Source organism: Globicephala melas, chromosome 4 (genome assembly GCF_963455315.2).
Source record: "Globicephala melas chromosome 4, mGloMel1.2, whole genome shotgun sequence".
Taxonomy (NCBI): domain Eukaryota; kingdom Metazoa; phylum Chordata; class Mammalia; order Artiodactyla; family Delphinidae; genus Globicephala; species Globicephala melas.
In genome coordinates, this window is record NC_083317.1 from 25,095,236 (window position 1) to 25,121,449 (window position 26,214).

Sequence of the window (26,214 nt, forward strand, 5' to 3'; positions counted from 1 at the left end):
CATGAGTTTGGGAAAGAGTTGTAGTCAATGCTGATAATAATGCCTAGGCCAGGGTAAGAAATGGGCACAGGCTGATGGAGAATGGAGGTAAGATCATTGGAGGAAAAGAAGTCAAGACACTGAGTCAAAGTGATTTGAAGGATTACTGACATAGACATATAAGATAGGAACTGTAACAGTAGTTAGGAGAGGGCAGTGACTCATGTAAAAAATCTTCAAGGAAGCTCTGGGGTGTGTTTGTGGATAGGGGAAGGGGGTGACTAGGAAATGGGACAACTGCAACAGGAGGAGTTCTGGCTTGTACAGTCCAATGACTTGAAGTTCAAAGCAAGAGAAAAGAAGAAAGGTCTGGATGTACAACAGGGAGATAACTTTTCCTCCTCTTCAAGACCTATGGTATTAAGCACTTGGGAGAAAAATAACAGCACTTAAGAGAGCTTAAAGGGAAACAGCATTCTTAGCAGAGCCAAGATTCTCATAGAGCAAAACATGAAGTAGATGTATAACATAATATGCATGTAATTATTATTTTCATTTTTGAAATACTAAGCTTTTGGAATGATCTCTTCATTTTAGGTGGTTTTGATGCATTTCATAAGATGGAAAAACCTATTTTTACAGAGTAGAAGGCAAGTCTATCAGAATGAAGGAGAAATGTAGGCATTAGTATCTAAGTTTATAAAAACATCTTTTGGTAATGATGTGTTTTGACATTTTTGAAAATAAATTGCTGATGAGTCATTAATCAACTGTTCTTTAATTAAGGAATTCAAAATAGTAATTGAACAAACAGCTGGGAATAGAAATGAAATCTCACATAGACCCATCCTCAATCATTTGTGAGGGTGTGTGGGAATAAATTTAAATGTTTTTGAAATTTTAGATCTTGAAGTGAACTTACAACACATAAACTTATAATCATCATGCTTTTATATTGGGGGATTCAAAACTTAATTATGTATTTCCTCCCTTTTGATTTCACCACTGAATACAGTTTGTTGAAAGTTCAGAATAATCACTATCACTTTCTGTTTTTGTCTAGTTTAAATATATATGGCAACTTTCCTGAAATAAACATCTCTATATCTTTGGTCACATTGATAAATGGTATTAAATATGAATATCATATATTTAATAAATACCAATGTTTAGAGAAATAGAGGTCTTTGTAAATTAATGTTAGTAGAATTACTCTGGCTATCATATTTTTCTAACAAAACTAAAAAAAATAGCTATTTAGCAATACATTTAAGAAATAAATTTAATTCTTTATTTTCCTACACAGATTATTGAATCACACTATTATTTGCTTCTTGTAAACAAGATTTTTTTGGGTTAAATAAGATAATTCTGCAGGACATTGACATACAACTCTCTTTCTTTTAGACTAAGCACTTAATGACCCATATAACCATCTCAAAAATCTCTTAAAAAACTTGCTGTAAAAAAAAATAGATAAATAATGGTCTTGTGCATTAGCCTTGCAGAGAGATTATGTTAGAGATGAACCAAATTAGAATTGAAAAAATACAGAATATAATAGTTTCTGTATGATTGTAAATGGAGGGCAGTACATACCTGTCTAGGAAACTGAACCAATCAATCTGAGAGTCTTTGAAATTATAAATGTTTTTCCTGTCTATGTAGACCTCAGCACTTTTTTCAGGTTTTAACATTGACATTTATGACTCAGCATTATTTAGCTATAATTCTTGTTTTCAGTAACAAATAAACACAAGAATAGAATGACTCCCTGGGCATTCAAATTAATTCATAGTTACTCATAGGCATTGTGTAAGGAAGTCTTTGTTGAATGTTTCTTGTAGATTTTTGATTTTTTTCAGAACAATCCAATATGAGATCAATTCAACAATTGCATACGGAGTATCAGTTTTATTCAAGTCACTGGATACAGCAGGGTAACAAAAAGTCTATGAAAACATACTGCTATAAAAAAGCTGATAAGCCTTCCCAGGAGATAAGAAATGCTTAAGTGTGATACCTGTATCAGAATCCCCACGGTATTCATCTGTGTTTTAATCACTTGGTGCCTTTCATATACACATTTCACTCATTTCTCATCCTAGAATTTTGAAAGCAGGAGCAATTTCTGTTTCTTCTTTGCTTCTTCCACCACACTTACAACTATGTCTTGCATAGTGAATACTTGCCTTATGAATAATTCAATATAAGTTTCAATGAATGAATGATAATACATTTTGGATTCCCCCCAAGAAGCACAATATGAGATAAAGGTAACACACAGAGGCCTTATGGAGGAAACTTTTAGGATTAACACCTATGGAAGAAAAGGGCAAAAGCAGGATTAAGCAGGGGGAGGAGCTGTTCTGTGATACAATCTCAATGAAGGACTCTGCAGCTGATCTACAAGGAACTCTTTCAAAGTGGTCTGCATTTGGAGAAATGGCCCTGGTGTTGATATCCACTTCTGAATCATCATTGATTTAGGCTGCAGGAAACAGAGGGAGTGTACCCTTGGGCGAGGCTCTGCTTCTCAGATTGAAGCAATCCTTAAAGCTGGACAACATCTGAGGGCTGTCAGCAGTCCCACTCTCAGAAGCTGAAGCAATGAAAGCCCTGAGAAGGGCTCTTGGAGGTGCATCCCAGCACCTACTACAAATGAATACAGTATATCATAGGTTCATCATGTCTTTAGCGTGCTAACAGATACACAAATTGTTATGGAGAGTCAAAGGAAAGAAAGATAATATATGGATGGAAATATTAAGAAAGGCTTCATGAAGCCTTTCTTCACTTGAGCTATCTATATATATTATATCTGAGATGTCTGTTGGATAACAAACACGAATATGAATACAATGAATACATATCACAGAGAGAATGCTTTGATTAAGTAAATATCATGAGCAAAGGTGCAAAAATAGAAATGACAAGGAAAATCAAGAAGAGAAAACAATAGTTTAGTTTAGTTGATGTATTATAAGATATCTTGGGGGAAAAATTAATATATGTGAATAAAGGTTAAATTATAGGAATAATTGAATTTCAGATATATTCATCTCCATTTTGTTTTAATAGTTCCATTATTTTAATGGAACAGCAGTTTTATTGTACTTGCTTCTTTACAATAGTTTGAAGTTAATTGACCATAAAAAATAATTAAATAAATTCTGTGTAATGAGAATGGTGGTAATCAGAATAAATTAGGTGTTAGAGAACATTGGTGCCACTAGTAGAATGGTAACATCAGAATCCAGGTCCCAGGTTGCATTTTCCAAAGGTCACACTTTCAGTTGAGTTTGCAACTGCTCCCAACTCTAATCAGAGTTCTGGGAACTATTGGATCCACTGGGACCAGAACTGAGCCAAGACTTCATTAGTAATACAGTCAGTACAGACCAAGCCTGACTCTGCTAAGAGTTTGACTCCTGAATCTAACTGTTCTAAAAATTGCTAAATATCAATATGCCTCCCCTACTTGTTATGCTGGGTTCCTGCTCACAATTTAAATCTTTTCTTTAATCCTCATTCTCATCTGAACTTCTTTACCCTTACAAGCTTTCCACAGTTTCTTGATTTTTTTATATCATTACTCCTTGTTTTCTAGGATCCATATAACTTGGTAATATTTTCTCAGCTAAAATGAAGCCAGACCCCAAAGTCCAAAATAGCTTCTTGGCTAAAAGAAGTAGGTAGGTGGGGGAGATTAAAATGACACTTCTCTTTCAGCCTAGGCAGCCCCATGTAAAGAAATCCCCATATTTTTATTAATGTGACTTCTTCACCATTTTCTGAGTTCACCATTCTTCCTCTCCTCTGTGCCTTCTCCTGAGCTACTTTGAAACTGCAAAACAAAGCCCAAATTGGCCCTACCCGGTTTCCAACAAGATACCGAGTTATTTTTTGGAGACAACAGGACAAAACTGCAAGTCACGCAGCTGAAGCATGAGCAGAAGAGAAAATTTTGACCATAAATAACCCCTAGAACCAAAGCCTCCCTTACCCCCCAACAGAACCAAAGGACTGGGTCATGACCAAAACCTGAATGCAAGAACCCTTTCAGAGGGAAGGATTCACTGTCCAGGAAGATCTGCTGCTGAAGCCCTTTTATCCTACCTTACCATAAATGGCCAAATTTCAAAGCCCTCTAATCAAAACCTATCCCTCCAGCACTTCCACATACCAACCCTCCTTCCCTAACTCAAGTTCGACCGAACCCCAGCTGGGGAGACAGATTTGAGAGCCCTGCCTCCTGTCTCCTTGCCCATTGACCTTGCAATAAAGCTCTTTCTTTTCTCAAAAGCCAGTGCCATAGTATCAGCTTCTATGTGCCTTGGGCAGCAAGTCCTTGCCTTATAACATTTCCTCTACCAAAAGTGTTTCTCCTTTTCACCTGTCAGCTTCTTCTCCCTCTTTATTTACCTAACTTTTTCATTCCATTCAAACTTCAACCTTGATGGAGCTTCTTGTGAGTATTTTACCTTATATCTTAGTGTTAGCCTTCCTTTCTATATAGTTGAGAACACTACACAGAAATTAATTGTACTTGTCTTTTTTTTAATGAGTTTTTACTTATAATCTTTAAAAGAACTATGAACAGAGGAGGGCAGCTTCGTATAAACACATTTTGACAGCAGTATCTACAATAACATCTTCATTGCCTGAGGTTAATATACAAATCTGTAAATTAAAATTTTGTTCTGAACTGAATTCATACTTTAATTATGATCTGAGCTAGAGAAAATCAGCCACTAGCACACCCAACCCCAGGCCCCTCTGCTGCAGGGAACTTAAGGCCTCCATGGTCACAGGCTGCACCATGAAGAGACAGCCCAGGACTTTTCATGCTACTTAAGCTCTAAGATTTTATGGAGAATTTAGCTTGTACATTTGCACCAAGGATCTTCAATGTGATGACTGTATCACAGTATACATTGTCAAGGACATTCACATGTGATAAGGTGGTTGCGAAATACAGATCTAAGGGATTCAGATCTATCAGGTGAGATAACGCTCTGATGCCTGAACACAGAGGCAAAGGAGGAAAGAGATCTCCCCAGTAGAGAAACATAGAAACAACATTAATATTAACGTACATGGAGATGAACTTGTCGATTTGTGTGCACTAGACCATCACCTTTAATTTTTACTGGAGAGCAAATGCACCTTCTGTTCATGGTTAAGTTCCTTACACATGCTATCTTTGCTCAGATTGAACATATTATTTTTTCACTGGCTAAGTTCCCAAGAAAGTCATGGGCAGGTCCTGTTCCTCTCTGCCCCTATTTACTAGTCTTGGCTTGGACCTACTCTTTTGGTCTGGATACGATATCTCGGTATTTGATTTTTGGGTGATTGAGTGACTGTCTTCTTCAACAGGCTGTCAGACATGCCAAAGATGTGGAGGTCATCCCACTGCAGGTCTTTGAGGGAGACAAGATTAAGTCTGTGGTTTCCCTGGTGACTCAGGTGAGGGCTCTCATGAGACAGCTTGCTGCAATAAATACCAAACTCCTTGAAAGCAGTAAAATTCTGTTTACTATTGTATCACCAGAGGCTAGAACAATACCTTGGTGATCATAGGTGTTAAATGAGATACTAACGGTATGATAGAATTTGAGGATAAGTAAAAACAAAAAGAAAATGATCGTTCATTGTGGAATAAGCTGAGTTTGAAAATAAGACAAATAATAATTTTGGAATTGTTTAGCAGGCCTTGTGAAAATAGAGGTCTGTAGCTTGGTGAAAGGTTGGTAAGAGAGATCCACATTTGCAAGACATCTGCATATTAACTCGGCAAGACAGGGAGTGTGGGTGAAATTGCAGAAGCAGAAAATAGAGTGAAAGACCAGCTGTCTGCTCAGATCTATATCATGGTCTTGATTGCAATAAGTATCCTGATCTTTGATTTTCTTGTACGATATTCTTGCTTCTTTATTGTTCTTTTTCTTTTATCCGTATTGTAAATGTTACCTATTATGTATAATAGGTAACTTGATTTCCTGTATTTCTGGAATAAGGCAGGATAAGAAATGAAACAAAATCTCAGAAAAAAAGACTAGTCATTGAGTGATAGAAGGACTAAGATTGGATCAAGACAGGAAGAAACAAGTTTTGAAAAGCAGCAAGCACGGGGACATCTGAGAACGAGAAGTAAAAAGAGAACATGGGGTTTTATCTTCAGCTTCATTGTGACTGTGGAGAGCAGCCTTAGTGCATGGTTGGAGGAGGATGGCAATGAGGGAGAATGGAGCTATTCCGAGACAAAAGACTGACAGCAAGTGTGTGTGTGTACTGACCACCCTGTGCAACTGAATTTAAGTTTTCTAAATTTGTCCATACTAGAAGCATGTTTTATCCTGAACTGTAGGCAGAGCTGAGCCGGTGGGCAAGGGTAGATGATAAAAGCAGACATAACAGGAGCTAAAGCCAAAGAATTTAATTTGTGGCACTGGTCTCCCCGGGAAACAGTTTTGCTTTCTACCCTTAGCAAACTGACTATTACCTTCACTCTTGGGAGCTACCTTGATACACAATGTAAATCGAACAAATCTATTGAAAATATAACTCAAAGAACATGTACTTTTGATGTAGAGTTGGCTCTGTGACCTCAAAGTCCTGTCAATGCCCTTAAAGGGAGCCCTTTTCTGGCAAGTTGCCTTTTATGGTTCATTTAAAATGTTCGTTTTCACAAACGCAGGGGGCTGGAGGTGATAGTGGTGGTGGGATGAATTGGGAGATTGGGATTGACGTATATACACTATTTTATATTAGTTATATAAAATAGATAACTAATAAGAAACTGCTGTATAAAAAATAATAAAATTCAATTTAATTAGAAAAAATTAAATGTTCATTTTCTTTATCAAGATTTGTGTTCTTGTCTGGTCATGAATTTAATGGCTTGACCTCTTTCATGAATCTGGCTCTGATAATTACTCCATAGTCATACATAAGTGTTTTGCTTCCTTCATTTAGTACTTTTGTCTATAAATTATGGACATTTTATTTTCATTGTAGGTCATGTGGATGTAATTTTTACTCAACCAAATATCTCTCTATAAGTTGGACTTTTGGTAGTCAAAGAGGCCAATAGTAAGTTGTATGATGATGGTGTCTTAATTTTTGCCCCCTGAAAAGTAGTTCCTAAGAGAAGTGCTTTTGTGTAAGAGTTTATTTGGAAGGTAAACCAGAAGCACGGTGAGAGACTAGGAAAGTAAGATGGGTAAGGGGGGATAACGAATAAAAAGATACATTAATGACCGTTATACACACATTAATAACTACTGCAGGAACCAGAGTTCAATGCCAGTGAGTAACTGCATTGAAAATATTTCAGAATAGTACCCTGACATAGGAGTAAGGTTGGTTGTTTATTCACCAACATTCCTCCTCATTGTTTGAAGTTTGCTACTGTAATCACTAGCCCCTTGGCACTTCCAAACTGTCTTACAGGCAGGTTGATCTTGCCCATGTAACCAAAGAAAACTGTCAAACAGAGAGATGTAAGTACCTCATGTAGGAAGGCATTGTGTATAGTGTGACTCCACCTCAGTCACAATTATCTTCTAGGGTGAACTAAGGGAATTTGAGGGAAGCACCAAGCACATCTTAGGTTCATCGAGCAGTCTATGCCTTGCACCATTTAGACATTAAATCCACTTAGGCCTTCACTGATTCTTCAAGGTAATGGATGATTATGATTCCTAGGAAAATAAAATTTACCACAAAGGAGTTATCAAATCTAGAGTTTAAACTGGCACAGTCAATTCTAAGAACATAACTAATATTCATTATCTTTTGTCTACCACTTCTTTTAGTTTCTTCATATTCACCTAGCACTTCTGTTCATCTAAGTTGCTTGACTAGTGGGGTGACACAGATCTTGGACATCAGATGCAATAGAAAGGACTGAGTTTTAGTTTACCATGTCCTTGTCAGGCCCTGGTTGCTATAATTTCCTATTCACTCTTATCCCTGGGCATAGAGACGTCATGAGATACTCAATCAAATATCTTGTATCACAGACATACTCTTTTGTTTTTCCATTATGTAAGACCACTGCTTGTCACCTATAATAATCAATGTCAAAAATCACAGGCATGATAGTAACACTTATTTAAACTTTTAATCTAAAACTTCAGTTTGTCAACATGAAAAGAACACAATGATCAGGGGGCAGTCAGTCACTGCTATATGTTAAATGGAAATCTTACTATGTTCTCTGATAGAAGCTAGCATATAATCCACTACCTCTCTACTTTGGAGCATTAGCTTCTTGGCACTTCCTCTCTGTCCTGGGCATAAGCTGGTCATGCCCTGCAGCCAGAGAAAGCTCTCAAGTAGAGACACATTTTCATAAAGTAGGAAGAAATGGACATATATAGTAGCTGTCCTGCAAAGCTGAGGGGGTTAAGGGAATAGAGGTTGGCACTGGCAGCTACAGATTGATAGCTAAAATATTAAGAGTACACCTGGTGTGTATGTTTATGTTTCTGCTCCTGGGAGATGAAGTATCTGCTAGTATTGTAAATGATGGGTACAGAATTTATAATAAGATGGCAATAAGGTATATTGAGGAGAATGGTAAACCAGGGTAGTACATCCAGTGACCAGAATTCCATGGATGTGAAGGCAGTGAGAAGCATCATTAAAGGAGGGGCTAGAGGTAAGTAAGGATGGAGAGAGCTCCGTAGCTCTGTGGCTCAGCATCAGTGCTCACCAGACTCAGATAGTGAGCCCAGATATGCTGTAACTGGTTATATGTATCCTTGTGAGACAAGGAGTCTCATGTTAGGAATTTAGTGAACATAGCTTTTGTTCACTCCTAGAGGCGATGGTTAGTAAGAAATCTTTCTTCTGAATTTGATTCTGGGTCAATGACTTGGTGCCAGAGATAAAACAGTCTTCAATGCATTTCACTAGACTTCCTCTTTACCCTCCTGCTCTCTTATCTCACAGACTGGCTAAAATCAGTCTCAACTGTTCAATGCAGTGGTCTATGATCATTGAATAACAATATAATATTCATATATATTTTTTTAATTTGAAGTTCTTATGTACAAAGAACTAGGTTGTATATCCAGAAAGAGAATCAAAATCGATCCCTGAGTAGCCCAAAGAACCTTATTTTGCAGTGACAATTACCTGAAGTTCCTAATAAATTTAAGTTTATTGAAGATGTTTTCTCTTTATTAGTAATGTGATCATAATCTCCATTGGATATTGAGCTGGATAAATAAAGACAACTAAATTTTAATTGTTCAAATGCAGTATTCATTAGAAAATCTTAACAAGAAGGGAAAGAAATAGAATTTGTATTTAACATGTAAAAATTAGACTAAAGGATTAAATTTTTATGATTATCACAGCCTGCTATCCCTTTCCACCTATATCCAGGATAATCAAAGTGATTTTCCTCTTTCTCTCTCTTCTCTCAGACTCTCTCTCTCTCTCCACTTTTGCAGGTTTACCTGTGCCTTCAGTTTTGGACCTATAATCTCCTGGACCTCTTCTAATCCCTAACACCAAAAAGTAGTCCAGCTGAAGTTTATGGTAACTTAGTGACAGATAAATATTGAACTAAACAAGAATCTTTTGATACTTTTACTCTCATTTGAGGATGCTTATATATTTATAAATATGGGTGTAAACTATCTTCATAAAGCACTATTTTAGTCATTTTTATACTCATGCTTTTGTATTTTAGGTGATTTTAGCGACATGCACAGTATACTTATTCTAATACATATATTTTGTGAAGCTTTCAAATGCAGTTACAAAGAGTAAAGTAATTGTTTTTTCATCTCTAGTGATTGCAATATGTAGTTGTATTTTTATTTTTATAAATCTGAATGCAGGTTATCTCTTTACCAGGGAATACACTAGCTGATATTAATCCTCCCAAACAAGATAATATTATAGCTTTTGAAATTGGTATCAACACACAAGTTAATGAACAACTCAACATTCTAAGGAAAACTATGTTTTAATTGCCAAGTACAGTTAATTAACTTATAAACTATAATCTGGGATATAAGAGATGCTATCTTTCATATTTCTTCTTAAAAATTCTCAGCATTTATATGTTAAGAAAGCTGAAAGAAACACTTTCCCCAAATAATTATTTTCTTTAATATTGGAATTATTTTATACATTTTTTTTTTTTTTTTTTTTTTTCTGTACGCGGGCCTCTCACTGCTGTGGCCTCTCCCATTGCGGAGCACAGGCTCCAGACGCGCAGGCTCAGCGGCCATGGCTCACAGGTCCAGCCGCTCCGCGGAATGTGGGATCTTCCCAGACCGGGGCACGAACCCGTGTCCCCTGCATCGGCAGGCGGACTCTAACCACTGCACCACCAGGGAAGCCCTATACATTTTAAATTTATTAACTTTATTGCATAGTATTTGTGGAACACTTCTTGTCTTATTCCACTTACAAATCTGTAGTGTTTATGATGTTCTATATTTTCAACTTATCTACATTTTCACTTTTCTTTAAGGCCTACCTAGTTCAAATGGCAGTGACTGAATTATTCATTCTCAAGTATCCAAATGAACTGGGATCTGTGAGGTAGGGGAAAAACTAAACATGACAACTGGAGTCTGAAAAAACTGGATTCAAATCTTAGGTCCTGTTATTGTGAGATTTTAATAAACTGAATAAGATCATGGAAAGTGCCTGGAACCATACTTTTTTTTTTAATGATCTCATATATTCTCTGAACTCACATATAATTTTCTGTATCTCTTTATTACATAAAAGATAATAGGCTACTTATATACATGTCTTTTCAAGCTTGCAAGATTGACATTCAAGAAGGATCTTCCTGGACCGGGGCACGAACCCGTGTCCCCTGCATCGGTAGGTGGACTCTCAACCACTGCGCCACCAAGGAAGCCCCAGGCATTTATTTTTAATGCTTTACGTATATAAATTTATTTATTCCTCACAATAATCCTATAATGTTGGGACTTTAATGAATCTTGATTTATGCCACATTGCTTAGTTTTCATTTGTATTTATAGTTAATTCTAGCACAAGGGAAGACTTTGACAAAATGGTGATCCAATTGCATGGCCTATAGTGGGTGGGATTCAGATGGGAAAATATGAATAATTTCTTAATATTAAAGAAGTGGAAAACTGGTATATATTAAAGTTCACCAATTATTTTTAAGGAATAAGGTGAAACTGTGCTTAGGAGACACTTTGAAAGCAGTGGAGTTAAGAAACCTGAACAAAGTGGTGTTTTAAAATGTATTCCTTTCTCTGATGTTAATTTTGTATGTCAACCTGACTGGCCATGGGGTGCCAGATTAAATATTATTTCTGGGTGTGCCTATGAGGATGTTTCCTAATATGATTAGCATTTGAATCCATGGACTCAGTAGATTGCCCTCTCAATGTGGGTGGGCATCATCCAATCTGTTGAGGGTCTGAATAGAACAAAAGTCAAAGGAAAGAGGAATTTGCCCCTTTTTTCCTGCCTCACTGGTCAGTTGGGACATCTCATCTCATCTCCTGCCCTTTGCCTAGGATTTACACCATCAGCTTCCCAGGGCTTCAGGTCTTCAGACTCAGAGTGAATTATATTATATTCAGACTCACACCAGCTTTCCTGGGTCTCTAGTTTGCAGATGGCAGATGGTTGGACTTCTCAGCCTTTATCATTGTGTGACGCAATAATAAATTATTATTATTTAATAATAAATCTTTCATTATATACACATATTTACCCTATTGGTCTCTTTCTCTGTAGAACCCTGATTAATACACTTTCTTTATATCTACTCAATGAGTTCTGCTATGGGTCAGGCCCTAAATTTTGTCCTGGAGATTTGTTGAACTGTGGTAGATTGAATTACTGGTCCCAGATCTTCACCCTGCCTTATAGCCTTGCCCTTTTCCAGGTAATTTAACAATTCCACTCACAAAGGAATATGCTTCCATGTCTTTTGACTTTGGACTTGTGATTTGGTTGACAAGTGCGAAGTTAGTAGATATGACACAACCAGGGGCTTACAGAGTTCAGCTTGTTCTCTTTGTCCACTGCCACCTTTGTTCATTTGAAGAACCACCTTGCTGAGCTCTGGCTAGATCAGCCAACAGGTAAATGAGCCAGCCTAGCTGAGATCAGAAAGGCTACCCTAACCAATTCACAGAGGTTTAAGGGAAAAAAACAAACAAGCAAAAAAGTTATTTTTATATGCCACTGAAATTTTGTAGCTTTGTTTGTATTATAGCAACAGCTGTCTGATACAGACGCATAAAATATAGTTTGTGGCCTGCAGTGATTCATGTTGAAGTGGTTACAATTATATAAACACATACAATACTATGTGATTATGACACTAAGGCAGGTATTTAAAAAGTACTCTCCAAGCACATATGTGGAAAAACAAACACAGATTGTCTTCAGCATTGTGATTGGATACTTGGTCATGTGTATACATTTATAAATTCAAGGATGAGTGTTCTTAACTGGTAATTTGGCATTTCAGTACATTTAGAGAGATATGAAAATTTAGTGTGGTAAAATAATCATAGAGATTTCTGCAGAGCTTTCTAGTTGCCTACCCAATATCCATTCTCCTCTCCCCATGCAAAGGCACACTAAATTTATCAGTAAAGCCAAGCAAAGAGGGCATCACCCAGCCACACTTGCAGCTTGGTGTGGCCATGTAACATAGAATCTGATTAACGTAATGTAAACAGAAGTGCTGTATTTGACTTTCAAAAGGCTCCTTAAAGAAAGCTTACTCAGTTGAAAATGAACCCTTTCTGCCGTTTTCCTCATCTTGTATTAAGGTGCAGACCCAATATCTTGGTAACCATCTTGAAGCATGAGTGGACTTGATGGTGTATATCTGCACTGATGATGACACCATAGAAAAATAAAAGAACCTGGGCTCCTTTCAGAGGTAGAAAGCACTATAACTTCTGCCCCAGGTATTTTGTTTTAAGTCTGTTTTAATCTGTCTTATTTTAATTTTTTTTTATATTTTCTGAGTATTCATAGAGGCTATCCCTAAAAAATCATAACGTAGGTGAAATTTTTCCTGAAAATGAGTGTAAAGATGCAAAACAATGTTTAGTTCATATTTTAACTCCCAAAGGCATGTAGAAAAGGTTTATTTTTCTCAGTGTTGGTATTTAGGACCGTAATGTCCTTCAGCTTCCCTATCTATACCTTCTGTAGCACGTCTGAATCTGTTAATGCTCTGCTTCATCTGTATTCGTCCTGCTAATACTGTCAGTCAGGAAGGATCTGAAATATTCATTCATTCATACAGGACTTATTCATTATTTATAACATTTCACTTTGTCACATACTCCAGGTCTATATCCTTTGGGCAATTTAAAAAAACTTAAAGTAAAAAATGAATATCAAATATTAGAATTTTTAAAATAATCAACTTGATGGCCAGAACATCATACCATCTGAAATTTTGACATCTTCTATAAAAATATTTCATCATTACTACTACTATTCTCTATCTCTTGAATAAATACTTTTATTAAAAAATGAAAGTTCAGATCACTGAATTGATAGATGAATTTTATTCTGATGAATGTCAAGACTGGACCCACTCACCAACTTTATAATTCTTCAAGGCATTAAATACTCATGTGAAAATAAAAACAGAAGGAATAAAAATTCTTCCCTTTTAAGACAAAGCAGCGTAATTTCCATCATTGTCTAGGACTTAGCCTGTTTGTCTCATCAGCTTGACTCCTCACTCCTCCTCTACATCTTCCCTCAATAATTGTGGATATTTTCAGGCCTCAGCTAAGAAAAGAAATCATTATTCTTCATAATTCTTGCCTTACTTATTATTGTTGAGGAGATAAGCATCTCTCGTTATTCCATTTCATATGAAAAACCTTCTCTTTGTATCTTAAAACTTCCTTTTAGATGATTTTTACTGTTTAAGTTTTGACATTTATGTTTATATTTCATTTTCAGTTCATTTTTGTATACATTTTTAGGTATAGAACAAAGTTTATTATTTTTTAAACCTATGGATATCTAATTGCTCTATCATCATTGTTGAAATGACTATCCTAACTCCTCTGAATTACTTTTATACCTCTTTTTGAAAATCAGTTATATATATATATACATATATACACACACACATATATATATACCCATGTATATAGATATATTTCTAGATTGGGTTTTTGGTTATTTGATTTATTTCTCTATTTTAACAACAAATATTATTGTAGCTTTATAATAAGTCTTGAAACCAGGTAATATTAATTCCCCAACTTTGTTATTCTTTTTTAATGTTGTTTGGCTCTTGTAGGTACTTTGCATTTCCATATAAATTTTAGAATCAATTTTCTAATTTCTACCAAACTTGCTGAGATTTTAATTGGAACTTTCTTGAATCTATAGAGAAAATTAGGAGGAATTTAGATCTTAAAATTATTGAGTCTCCAGACCCATGAATATGGTATATCTCTCTATTTATTTAAGTCTTCTTTGATTTCTCTCAGCAATATTATGCAGTTCTCATCAGTTCTCAGGGAACACATATTTCACATTTTTTAGATCAGTTTCATTCCTAAATATTTTATACTTTTATACTTCAGAAATTATATGTTTTAATTTCTAAAATTTTATTGCTAGTGTATAGAACTTTAATTAATAAACTCATTTATTAGTTCTAGTTACTTTAAAAAATAGATTCCATTAGAATTTCTACATAGATAATCATGTCATCTATGAATAGAGACAATTTTTCTTCTTTCTTTATAATTTTTTTTTTTTTTTTTTGGCCTGATTTCTCTGGCCAGAGTCTCAAATACAATGTTAAGGAGAAGTAGTGAGAGTGGACATCTTTGTCTTGTTTTTGATATTGGTGAAAAAGCATTTATACTTTCACCATTAAGTTTAGTATTAGCTATAGATCTTGATATTAGCTATAGATGCTTTATCAGGTAGAGGTAGTTACCTTCTATTCCTCGTTGGCTAAAAGTTTTTAACAAGAATGGATGTTGGATTTTTCAATTAAAAAAAAAAGAGGCAAAAGGTTTGAACAGACATTTTACCAGAGAATATATATAGATGATAAATAAGCCTATGAAAAGATGCTGAACATCACTGGCCATTAAAAAAATGCAAAGTAAAATTGCTATGAAATACTGTTATACATCTATCAGAATGGCTTAAAATAAAAAGGCCAATCACACCAAGTGTTTTTGTGAGAATGTAGAGGAACTAGAACTCTCATATACTGCTGTTGAGAATGTAAAATGATAAAGCCACTTTGGAAACAGTGTGGCAGTTTCTTAAAAATTTAATATATATCTCCACTTATGAGTCATCCCTTCTATTGCTAGGTATTTACTCAAGTGAAATAAAAGCACATGTCCATAAAATAACTTATAAACAAATGTTGTTAACAGCTTTATTTGTAATAATCAACTCTAATGTCCATCAGCAGATCAATGGATAAACACATTGTGGTATATACATACAGTGGAATAATATTCAACAATCAAATGAAATGACCTATTGATAATACACAACACGTTTACTCTCAAAATAATTATACTGAGTGAAAGAAGTCGGAGAAAAGAATATACACTACAAATAACTCCATTTATGTAAAATTTTACAAAATGCCAACTAATGTCTAGTGAACAAAATTAGATGAGTGGCTTCCTGAAAATGGTGGGCAGGTGGGCAATAAGAAATGATTAGGAAGGGACTTAAGGAAACTTTTTGAGATAATGGATATGTTGATTACTTTGACAGTGGTGATGGCTTCACAGGTATATACATAGAGCAAAACTTGTCAAATTATACATTTTTAATTCATGCAGTTTAATGGAAGTTAATCACACCACAATAAAGCTGATATCTAGAATAAGGAAGGGGCAGCCTGAATCACTCACAAATCTTGTTAAAAATACTTATTTTAAAATTGTGAATTATATAGATGCTTGTCATAAATAAGACAGACATTATTATTTTGACAATTCTTTAATACCTCCTCTAGGCAGTAGTATTACTGAATAGATTTTTTAAATGTGTTAAACAATCTAGTATTTATAACTGCACCAGAAATCACTCTATGTTGGTTTATTGTAAACCAGACTAGCAAATTATTATTGACCATTTGTTTGTGATAGAGAGTAGCTTGATAATGTTTCCTATACTGTATGCTGTTTACCTAGAAATATTCATCATCCATGTTCTAGTCATCACCACCCATCTATTCACCAATAAAGTGCATTCCCTCCCAGACATATTGACAAGAGATATTTGTCGAATTGTGCATTTTAATCTTAATTATTTTATACAATATTTTTAAATAGTAGATGTTATTTTAAACATCAAAATAGCAACTTAGCTGATAAACCAGCATCAGTTATAAGATATTCCACTAATATCTCATTAAAATATATATGTGAGCAATGTAGGTGATGCTACTAAGACAGTTTTTGTTCATTTGGGGAAGATAATTGAGTTAATTATAATGAAGTCTCCATAAAAGTAACAGAATTATTGGTGGATCTTTAGGGGAAAAATATTGGAAATAGTCCTTTGGACTTCTGTAAATTATTTAAAATTCAAATATCTGATTAAATGTATTTCTTTCATGCCCCTTCTTAACTCTCATCCCCAAAGCAGCTATAATTTGGGGGAGTAAAATATTTAAATTATGGAGAAAAAAATTGGGAGAGTGTAATATGTCAAATTTATGTGCCCACTTGACTGGGCTAAGGTATGCCCAGACATTCAGTCAAACAGTATTCTGGGTGTGTCTGAGATGGTGTTTCTAAATGAGATTAACATTTCATTTTATTGACCTGAAACAGATAGACTGCCAGATATTTCTCCAGCAAAGATTCGTTGATTTGGGATCAGCAGAGAATTGCACTTCAGGGTCTACAACAATGGTGAGGCATATATAGATGCCCAAACAGAAAGGGAAGGAAAACACTTTTATAGAAGTGAAAAGGAAGGTGGAAGGGCTACAGTAAACAAAGAGTCTATGGCTTTTCATTGGCTGAGTTCTTGTCAGGAAAGAAAAGAAATCTCTTCTTCCTGTTGGGCTCTGCTATTGTCACAGGGTGAGAGAGCTCCCCTTGTGGTCTCCAAACTCTTACTGAGGTTTCTGTTTATTGTTTACATTTTCCCCTTTTCATCAAGATCTTTCTCTGAAAACACTGCTGGTCAAGAGTCAGGTTTTCTATGGGCTTCCCTGGTGGTACAGTGGTTGAGAGTCCGCCTGCCGATGCAAGGGACGAGGGTTCCTGCCCCGGTCCGGGAAGATCCCACATGCCGCGGAGCGGCTGGGCCCGTGAGCCATGGCTGCTGAGCCTGTGCGTCCGGAGCCTGTGCTCTGCAATGGGAGAGGCCACAACAGTGAGAGGCCCGAAAAAGAGTCAGGTTTACTAGTTTTTGCAGCTTTTGTCCCTCAATGCCAGAAAAGACCTTTCCTGGGTATAATGTCCCATGTCAGAAGGAAAGTGCACATATTGGAAATTTATTAAGGTTACATTCAAGTAACAAGGAGGGGTAGGAGGGAGAACTCTCAGGCACTTTTTGTATAAAGCCCATATGTTATCAAGGTTATAGACACTGGAGATCATCTGAAGCATTAGGTCATCATCAAATGTTTAGTGACAAACTTCCAACAGGCCTGGTCCAGATATCTTTGGAAAGCTGTTTCATCAGAAGTCATCTGCTTCAATTCTAGGAACAATTTACTTTCAAGGTAGCACATTCTTTTTCATATTCTATTCCATTTAACTTTTTTTAAGGCCTTGAGACCATGTCATCTGGTTCTTCCCATAAAATTGGGTTGGATTTGTTATTGTTGAGTAAAACATATAGAGGTCCGGACATAAGAGAGAAATTTGGAGTACAATTTTGGCAATAACCAACTAGCCCAAGAAAGCCTCACAGTTGGTGCTTAGTTTTGGGTTTGGGAAACTTAGGATGCCATGAAGTCCATCTGGATCTACGTGTACCCCTTGTTCTGATATCAGATGCCCAAAACCAGATGGACAAATTGCAAATTTTCTTTGGAGACCTTATGTCCCTTTAAGGTTAAAAACTTTAGCAAGTGAATGTTCTCTTCCTGGGAGGGGGCTTGAGAAGGAGAGCAAAGAAGCAAATCATCCACATATTGCAACAGAGTAGAAACTCTAGGGAACTTAAGAAACTCAAGAGTGTGTGTCACCCAGATCAGCCTTTAGGATTTAGGAGAAATAAGAAGGACTCCCAGTGTAACTCTGAAGCATTACTGTCTAGGTGGATTGTTTTTCTTGTTAAGTGAAGGGAAAAAGGTATTGGCTGGCTCCATTAACTGGAATACTAAAGAATGCACAGCATAAATCAATTAGAGTAAAGATTTACTTTGTTGGGAATAGATATTAGTAATGTATGAGAATTAGGAATAACAGTGTGTCAAGGGATAACAATGTTGTTTATTGCTCAGAGATCCTGGACAAACTTTCACCCTCAGTACTTAGGTTTTCCTACCTGTAAAATGGGAGTGTTAATGTGACTAGTACAAGGGATAAGGAGGCCTTGAGACTTGTAATCTTCCATTATGTCCTTTATACCTTGAAGGTCTTCTTTACTTATAGCATATGATTAATAATGGGAAGAAGTTTTGAGGGGTCTGTTTGAATCTTGATGGGAGGTGCATTGTGAAATTTGCCAACAACAGTTGGAGATTTTGCCCATAAGGAAAGTGGCAGCTGATTCAACAGGAACAAATAATCAGTGTTTCCAGAATCAGCTCTAGTACCTACTGTCAGAGTCAGAACAAATAAAAGATGTCAAAGTGTCATTTAATTCACCTGGTTGGTTACATTGATTTCTAGAATTATTTTATTCCAGCATAATACTTCTCTTAGAAGTCTCCACCTAATAAGTGGACAAGGGCAGAGGAGAAAAGGGTGTGTATCTTCCAAAGGGCCTAAACAAAAGGAAATAAGTTCAGAGACAGGATCCTCTTGAGGTTTATTAGAGATTCCCACTATCTGAACTATTTTAGTACTGGGAGGTAGGGACAGTTTTATAGTAGTGGGGTTGAGCACCAAGAGAGTGGCTCTGTTGTCCATTAGGACTGGAAGAGATTTATCTCCAGTCTGGAGAGATGTTTCTCCAAGCCAATTAAGAGGAAGGAAGGGGCTTCTCTGGTGGAGCAGTGGTTGAGAGACTGACTGCCGATGCAGGGGACACGGATTCATGCCCCGGTCTGGGAAGATCCCACATGCCGCAGAGTGGCTGGGCCTGTGAGCCATGGCCGCCGAGCCTGTGCGTCTGGAGCCCGTGCTCCGCAACAGGAAAGGCCACAAGAGTGAGAGGCACGCATACCGCAAAAAAAAAAAAAGAGGAAGGAAGAGCCCCCGTAGTTCCTTGGAGCCCAGTCATTGAGAATTAGGAGGATGCTGGAAAGGCTGATTTGAGGGCTGAAGGCACCTAAAGTGCTTATTTGTATCAATCTCTTTCCCAATCTTCTGGCTGTTTGCAATAACAGCAAAAACTAGGAGGATTTGGTTTCACTTAGGAGCCTTCATTTGCTGGAGTTGAAGATTAAGAATTTTGGCAACCTCTCTTGGAAGTGACTCATGTAGAGTATGAGAGAGCTGATTTGTCAGATTAACTAAATCTGAAGTGGACAGTTTCTCATTCTTTCCTGGTCCTTTTTTACTAGAAAGGAAAAGTCTCAGTTCAGTCCATTAATAAACATACAGTTAAAAGCTAGTTGGGTGGAATCAACATTTGATGGAAGACCAGATTTTTTTAAAAAACAATCTACAGTTGATAGTAATAGTTAATAGTAGGTTCAGAAGATTTTCTTGTGCAAGTCTGAATTTTGTTCCAATCAATAGTAATTGCTTTCTGAAGTTACCTAATGATTGCTGATTGCCCATATAAGTTAGTGGGCTGTTTTCCAGGTTGTAATTCTAGAGACCTTTCAGGATTTTCCCAATTAGTAGTTTTCATTCAATGCTAGTCCTGGCTTTCACCCTTTCACGGAGAAGCAAAAGAACTAGCTGATATAGGTCAGAGAAACCATGTTGATAAATTTGAATGACTATATTAAATTCCTCAGCAAACGTGAGGAATTTCTTCAGTTATGTTAGGAAAATCTTTACTATGGCTCACAGCTCAGCTTTAACCCAGGAAGTCTAAGAAATGAAGCGTTTAGCCTCTGAATCCTCAGAAGACTTAATTTTAAAGGGACAGGTTCTGATAAGTTTAGAGGAAAAGGGAGTAGGGAGAGTTTCAGAGAAAAGGGGAAGTTTCCTGGGAGCATTAGTATGGTGAATTTGAGGGTATGGGGGTGGTGTAGAAGGGAAGGAAGGAGATGGAGCCAGACGTGGAGCCTGAGAGAAAGAAACCAAGGAAGAAGAGCCTGAGGTTTCAGGAGACATTTTGTTTTTCTTAAATATTTTTTGTCTCAGTTAATCTTAAAATCTTATTATGCAGAAAGGCAATTTTAGGCTCCTGAAAAGTTGAGAAACCTCAAAATGCCAACAGGAATAAGCAGTCCACTCACTTCTGGAAAATTTTGAGCTATTATAGTCCAATTCAATTTCAAGGAAATTAAGTTTGGGGATTTCACAAGTCTCCCATAGTGGCCACTGATATTCTAAATTGCCTTTAGTCATGCATGTTTATTTTAGTTAGAAATGAGCATGAGGGGGCTTCCCTGGTGGTGCAGTGGTTGAGAGTCCGCCTGCCGATGCAGGGGACACGGGTTCGTGCCCCGGTACGGGAAGATCCCACATGCCACGGAGCGGCTGGGCCCGTGAGCCATGGCCGCTGGGCCTGCGCGTCCAGAGCCTGTGCTCCGCAACAGGAGAGGCCACAACAGTGAGAGGCCCGCATACCGTAAAAAAAAAAAAAAGAAAGAAATGAGCATGAGGAAGGACCTCTGCTTTTAAACATAAAACTGGACAGAGCCTTTGTGAGAGAAGCACCCTCAAAATACTTAGATAACTGGGATCCCATTTCCTAGAGGTTTTTCCTCTAGAGCAAAGAACAATTTTCAAGCAGCATAAACAGCTTACAGCACAAATGGCTCAATTCAAATAGTGTGCAAGCTAACCCCAGCCTGTCTTAAGGAGACAGTTTGGTCTTGGAGGAGCCAGGCCAGAGACCTTTTCTTTAGCCAGTGCCCAGAAGACAGCTTTCCAAAGGAGTAGGCCAAAAGCTGAAAACCTGGCACCGTTTCAGATAAAGAACACTTGTTCACAAAGGAATGGGTAGAGGCTAGACAGCTTCAGGAGAAGCAGCCCCTGTTCTGAATGGAAAAGGCCAGAGGCTTGCCAGTTTCAGGGAAACAGTGTGATCTCAAAATCAGACTGAAAAGCCAAATGAGTATTCGCATACAAAACACGGCCTAACCAGAAAGGCAGAACCCTTAAATGGATCCCCAGTAAAGCTTGGAGAGGTTCAGATGCAAGGAATGCATGAGCTTGAATCCAGGAGAAGGATGTACCTTCAAACAGTAGGCTCTGTGAGAAAAGCAGTGAGTGACAAAGGTCTCATTTGTGGGTACTGGACCTTTTGCTTACCAGCTCAACAGTCCTCGAGCTGTGAGGGGTCCCTGTACAGTCTCCTAAAACATTGACCTGAAACAATAGACAGCCAAACTTTTCTCCAGAAAAGATGGAGTTATTTGGGATCAGTAGAGAACTGCAGTTCAGGGTCTGTAACCATGGAAAGCCATGTACAAGTTCTCACATGGAAAAGAAAGGAGAACACTTTTATAGAGGGAAAAAGGAAGCTGGGAGAGAGATAGTAAACAAAGAGCCCATCCATGGCTTTTCATTGGCTGACTCCTTGCCAGGAAAGACAAGGAGTCTTTCTTCTTCTTAATGGTCTCTGCTATTGTCACAGGGTGAGAGAGCATCCCCGTTTGGTCTCCCAACTCCACTTAACTGAAGTTTCTGTTTATTAATTTTTTACAAGTTGGTGGAGTGAGTAAAACAAACCCTCTCCAATACAAGTGGGACCAGTTGAAGGATTGAGTAACCAAAAGACTGACCCTCCAGAGAGTAAAGGGAACATCTCCTACCTGACTGCCTTAGAGCTGGAATATGGATTTACTTATGCCTTTGGACTCAAACTGAAACACAGGCTTTTCCTAGGCCTCAGGCCTACTGATCTCTGGACTGGAGCTATACTGTTGGATCTCCTGGTCCTCAGGCCTTCAAACTGAGACTAGAACTACACTATTGACTCTCCTGGGCTTCCAGCTTGAGGGCTGCTGATATATATATATATATATATAGTTTCTGTTTCTCTGCAGAACCTTGACTAACACAGATTTTGGTACCAAGAATGATTGAAGAGGAACAGAATTGTAAGGATAAGTTTTCTAATTTAGTTCTGGGGGTTCTGGAACTGGCTCTCAAATCTTATTATATTTAAAGATATGAATGACTTTATTTCCAATAGTAAAAGAGATCATTGATAGTCTACAGAATGATCTAGCAATGGAGGTATACAAAATGTCACCACTGGGTAATCCTAATCAACCTTTTGTAAGACGCAAGGAGCTTGATAACTGTGTATTTGATACTTTGGGATTTTTTTTCTCAAACTAATGAATGTCAGTGAGACTGGTGGGGTGCTCCTAATGTCAATGGACAAAGTAGGGAAAGAAATGAATGATATCAGGGATTTTAATTCCAAGGTCAAGGGTCACATGAAGACCTAGAAACTTCTGTGTGTGCCCTGAAAGAGACTTATCTTCGATAGGCACAAGACTGAGAATGTTGAAAACCTAACCCAGAATTCCTTCCTGCCAATGGATGAATTTCAATGCAAATTAAATTCCCAGCCTCACAGAGTGTCTACTGTAAATGTGAGGGCATTACTTTGTAAAGAATGGGATCCTATAAGCTGGAAAGGGGACTTGTGGGAAGACTCCAGTAAAGTTGGGGATATCAAACCCCTAAATTCTGGTGAGTCTTCTTTGCCTATGGAAGAGGCCTCCCCACTCCCAGAGGAAGCAGCCTCCACATCCTCCGTGTAAATGCCTCTCCACCTTGTCTGAAAAGATCAACTCTGCATTCCCTGAGGAAACTGTGATGACCTCCCCAGAGGCAGTTGTTATCGCAAGACAATGCAGATTCTCCTCAGGACTCAGTCCCCTCCCCCAGTCTTCTTTGCTTCTAGGCCTATAATTAGACTCAAGTCCCAGCAGACCCCTAAAAGTGAGGAATAAAGTGTAACCTATGAGGAGGTGCACTAACACCTCCAAATAGCTACTTGAGTTTTCTAATTTACACAGACAGAAATTTGGGGCACATGTCATCCGGGCATGGAAGGGTGTGGGATAATGTTGGAAAAAATATAAAGTTGGACCAGGCTGAATTTATTGATATGGGCTCTCTAAGCAGATTCTACGTTTAATATTGCAACTTGGAGAGTTAGAAATGACTAACAGTTTGTTTGCCTGAAACATAGATCATTGACAGGTGGCCCACAGTGAATGAGTTAGAAATGTCAGACTGAAGATGAATCTGGCCTCTGTACCCCAACACCAAATTAAATCTCAGAGACAGAGTTTTGGGTGAAGTAGGAAAGAATAGATTTATTGCTTTGCCAGGCAAAGTGGGCCACAGCAGACTAATGTCCTTAAAACTGTGTGTCCCAACCTGGAACATGTAGTGAAGAGTTTTATAATAATGGTCCAAAGATGGTGTGAACAGCTCATGGACATTCTTCTGATTGGTTGGTGGTGAGGTAAGTGGGAGTCAGCATCAACCTTTTGGTTCCAACCTGTCTGGGGTCTACGTGCTTGTGGGCAGCATACCGTTAACTTCTCCCACTTGGTGAGTACGCAGAAATTTTTCAGTATCTGCAAAACTGCTCAAAGATATTGTTATGTATACCCCTTGAGGGAGAACCAGGACCTTGCCCCAAGGCTGCACTATTGTTTCTTGACTGTTCCTCCCTTTTCTCTGTATTGCCTCCCTTCTCTAATTAGCAACTGTTTGGGGCAAGGTCATGGAGGCTGAATGAAGCCTATTTCCTGTAATTGAGAAATGGGGGACACAGAAAGGCTTTTGTGCCCAGGAACCCCACAGGGTTCTGCTCAGTTTCAGAACCTGCCTTGATTTAATGTAGAAGAAGTGATTCAAAGGCTTAGTGGGATTGGAATTTTAGAGTAGATTTGTCATTTAAAAATTACTCACCCACACTGGGAAGGTCCAGAAATACAACTTTCATCACATCTATGAGGAATACTTTTGTAAGCTCTGTGATCACTCTTTGTTGTAGAACAGACCTTACAGTGGGCACTGTGGTCACTGAATTGGGAAACCTAAATGCAAGGGGAGTAATTGATTCTGGAGTGGTAGGAACAAAGTGTCAGCATCAACCACCAAAGGCAAGGTGAGTGTGGTTCCCATAAACAGACCTTAGGGTGAAAGCAGTAATAAGAATTGTTTGACTCACAGAGACCTATGACATTGGCTAGTTGATCCTGGAGTTCCTAGAAGTGAAATAAATAGGAAATCTATTAACATGTTACTTGATCTGTAAAAGCAGAAAAATTCTAGAACAAGTGAACAAAAGTCTAAGCTGAATCAAACACAGATTTCTGAGCCAGTTTGCAGACCCAGAAAACTTTGAATGAAGAGAAGGTTGGGCCCCCTTGAGGAGGGCCCCTGGTACACTGCTAAAAATGTATCATTCATTTTTCTCCTAGCCTTACTCAAAGGGACCTATGATCTTTTGCCAGGGTAACTGTGTGTTGGGGGAAAGGAAATCATCAGACTTTGGGGGGCAACGGCTCTGAACTGACACTAATACGAGGAGACCCAAAACATCACTGTTGTCTATCAGTCAGAGTAGGGACTTTTGGAAGTCTGGCGACCAGTTGAGTTTTAGCTCAAGTCTATCTCATAATGGGACAAGTGTATCTCCCAACCCATCCTGTGGTTACTTCCCCAGTTCTGAAATGGATAATTGGATTAGATACACTCATAAGTTGGCTTTGTCCCCTGACCGGTGAACTGAGGGCTATTATGGTCAGAAAGGCCAAGTGGAAGCTGCTGTTAACTGTCTCTAGGAGAATAATAAGCCAAAAGCAATCCTGTAGGGATTGCAGAGAACAGTGCCACCATCAAGGATTTAAAGGATGCAGCGTGGTGATTTCTACTACATCCCCATTGAACTTGCTTATTTGGCCTGTGCAGAAGACAGGTGGACTTCGGAAAATAACAGTGGATCATAATAACCTTAACCAGGTTGTGACTCCAATTGCAGCTTCTGTACCAGAGGTGGTTTCACTGCTTGAGGAAATTAATGTATCCCCTGGTTCCTGGAATGCAGCTATTGATCTGGCAAATATTTTTTTTCCTCCATACTTGTCAGTAGGATCATCAGAAGCAGTTTGTTTAGAGCTGGCAAGGCCAGCAATACAGTATCACTGTCTTACCTCAAGTCTATCAACTCTCCTGCTCTATGTCATAATTACTTCCTAGAGATCTTGATCACTTCCCTTCCACAAGGTATTATGCTGGTTTATTACACTGATGACATTATGCTGATTGGACCTCCTGAGCAGGAAAGAACAACGACTCCAGACTTACTGGTAAGAGATTTACCTGTCAGAGTGTGGGGGAAAAAATATGACAAAAATTCAGGGGCCCTACCTCAGTGAAATTTCTAGGAGTTCAGTGGTGTGAGGCATGACAAAATATCCCTTCAAAGGTGAATCTGGTCCCTCCTACAACCAAAAAGAAGCACACCACCTAGAGGACCTCTCTTGATATTGGAGGCAACATATTCTTCCTTTGGGTTTGTGTCTCTGTTCTATTCACTGAGTAATCCAAAAAGTTGCTAGTTTTGAGTGAGGCCCAAAACAAGATAAATCTCCTCAACAGACCCAGGCTGTCATGGAAGCTGCCCTGCTGCTTGGTTCATATGATCCAGCAGATCCAATGGTGCTTGAAGTGTCAGTGGCAGATAGGGATGCTGTTTGGAGACTTTTGCAGTCCCCCATAGGTGGATCACAGTGCAGGTCCTCAGGATTTTGGAGCAAAGCCCTGCTAGCCTCTGTAAATTACTATCCTTTCGAAAAACAGCTCTTGGCCTGCTACCGGGCAATAGTAGAGACTGAACAGTTAACCATGGGCTGCCAAGTTGCCATTATAGCTGCCTATCATGAACTGGGTGTAATCTGACCCACCAAGCCATAAAGCACGAGCACCAACACCTCATCTTTGA

General features: G+C 38.0%; 1 pseudogene; it reads left to right on the forward strand.

Annotated features, from left to right (window-relative positions):
* Positions 1–267: 267 nt before the first annotated feature.
* Positions 268–26,214, forward strand: LOC115864280 (uncharacterized; annotated as a pseudogene).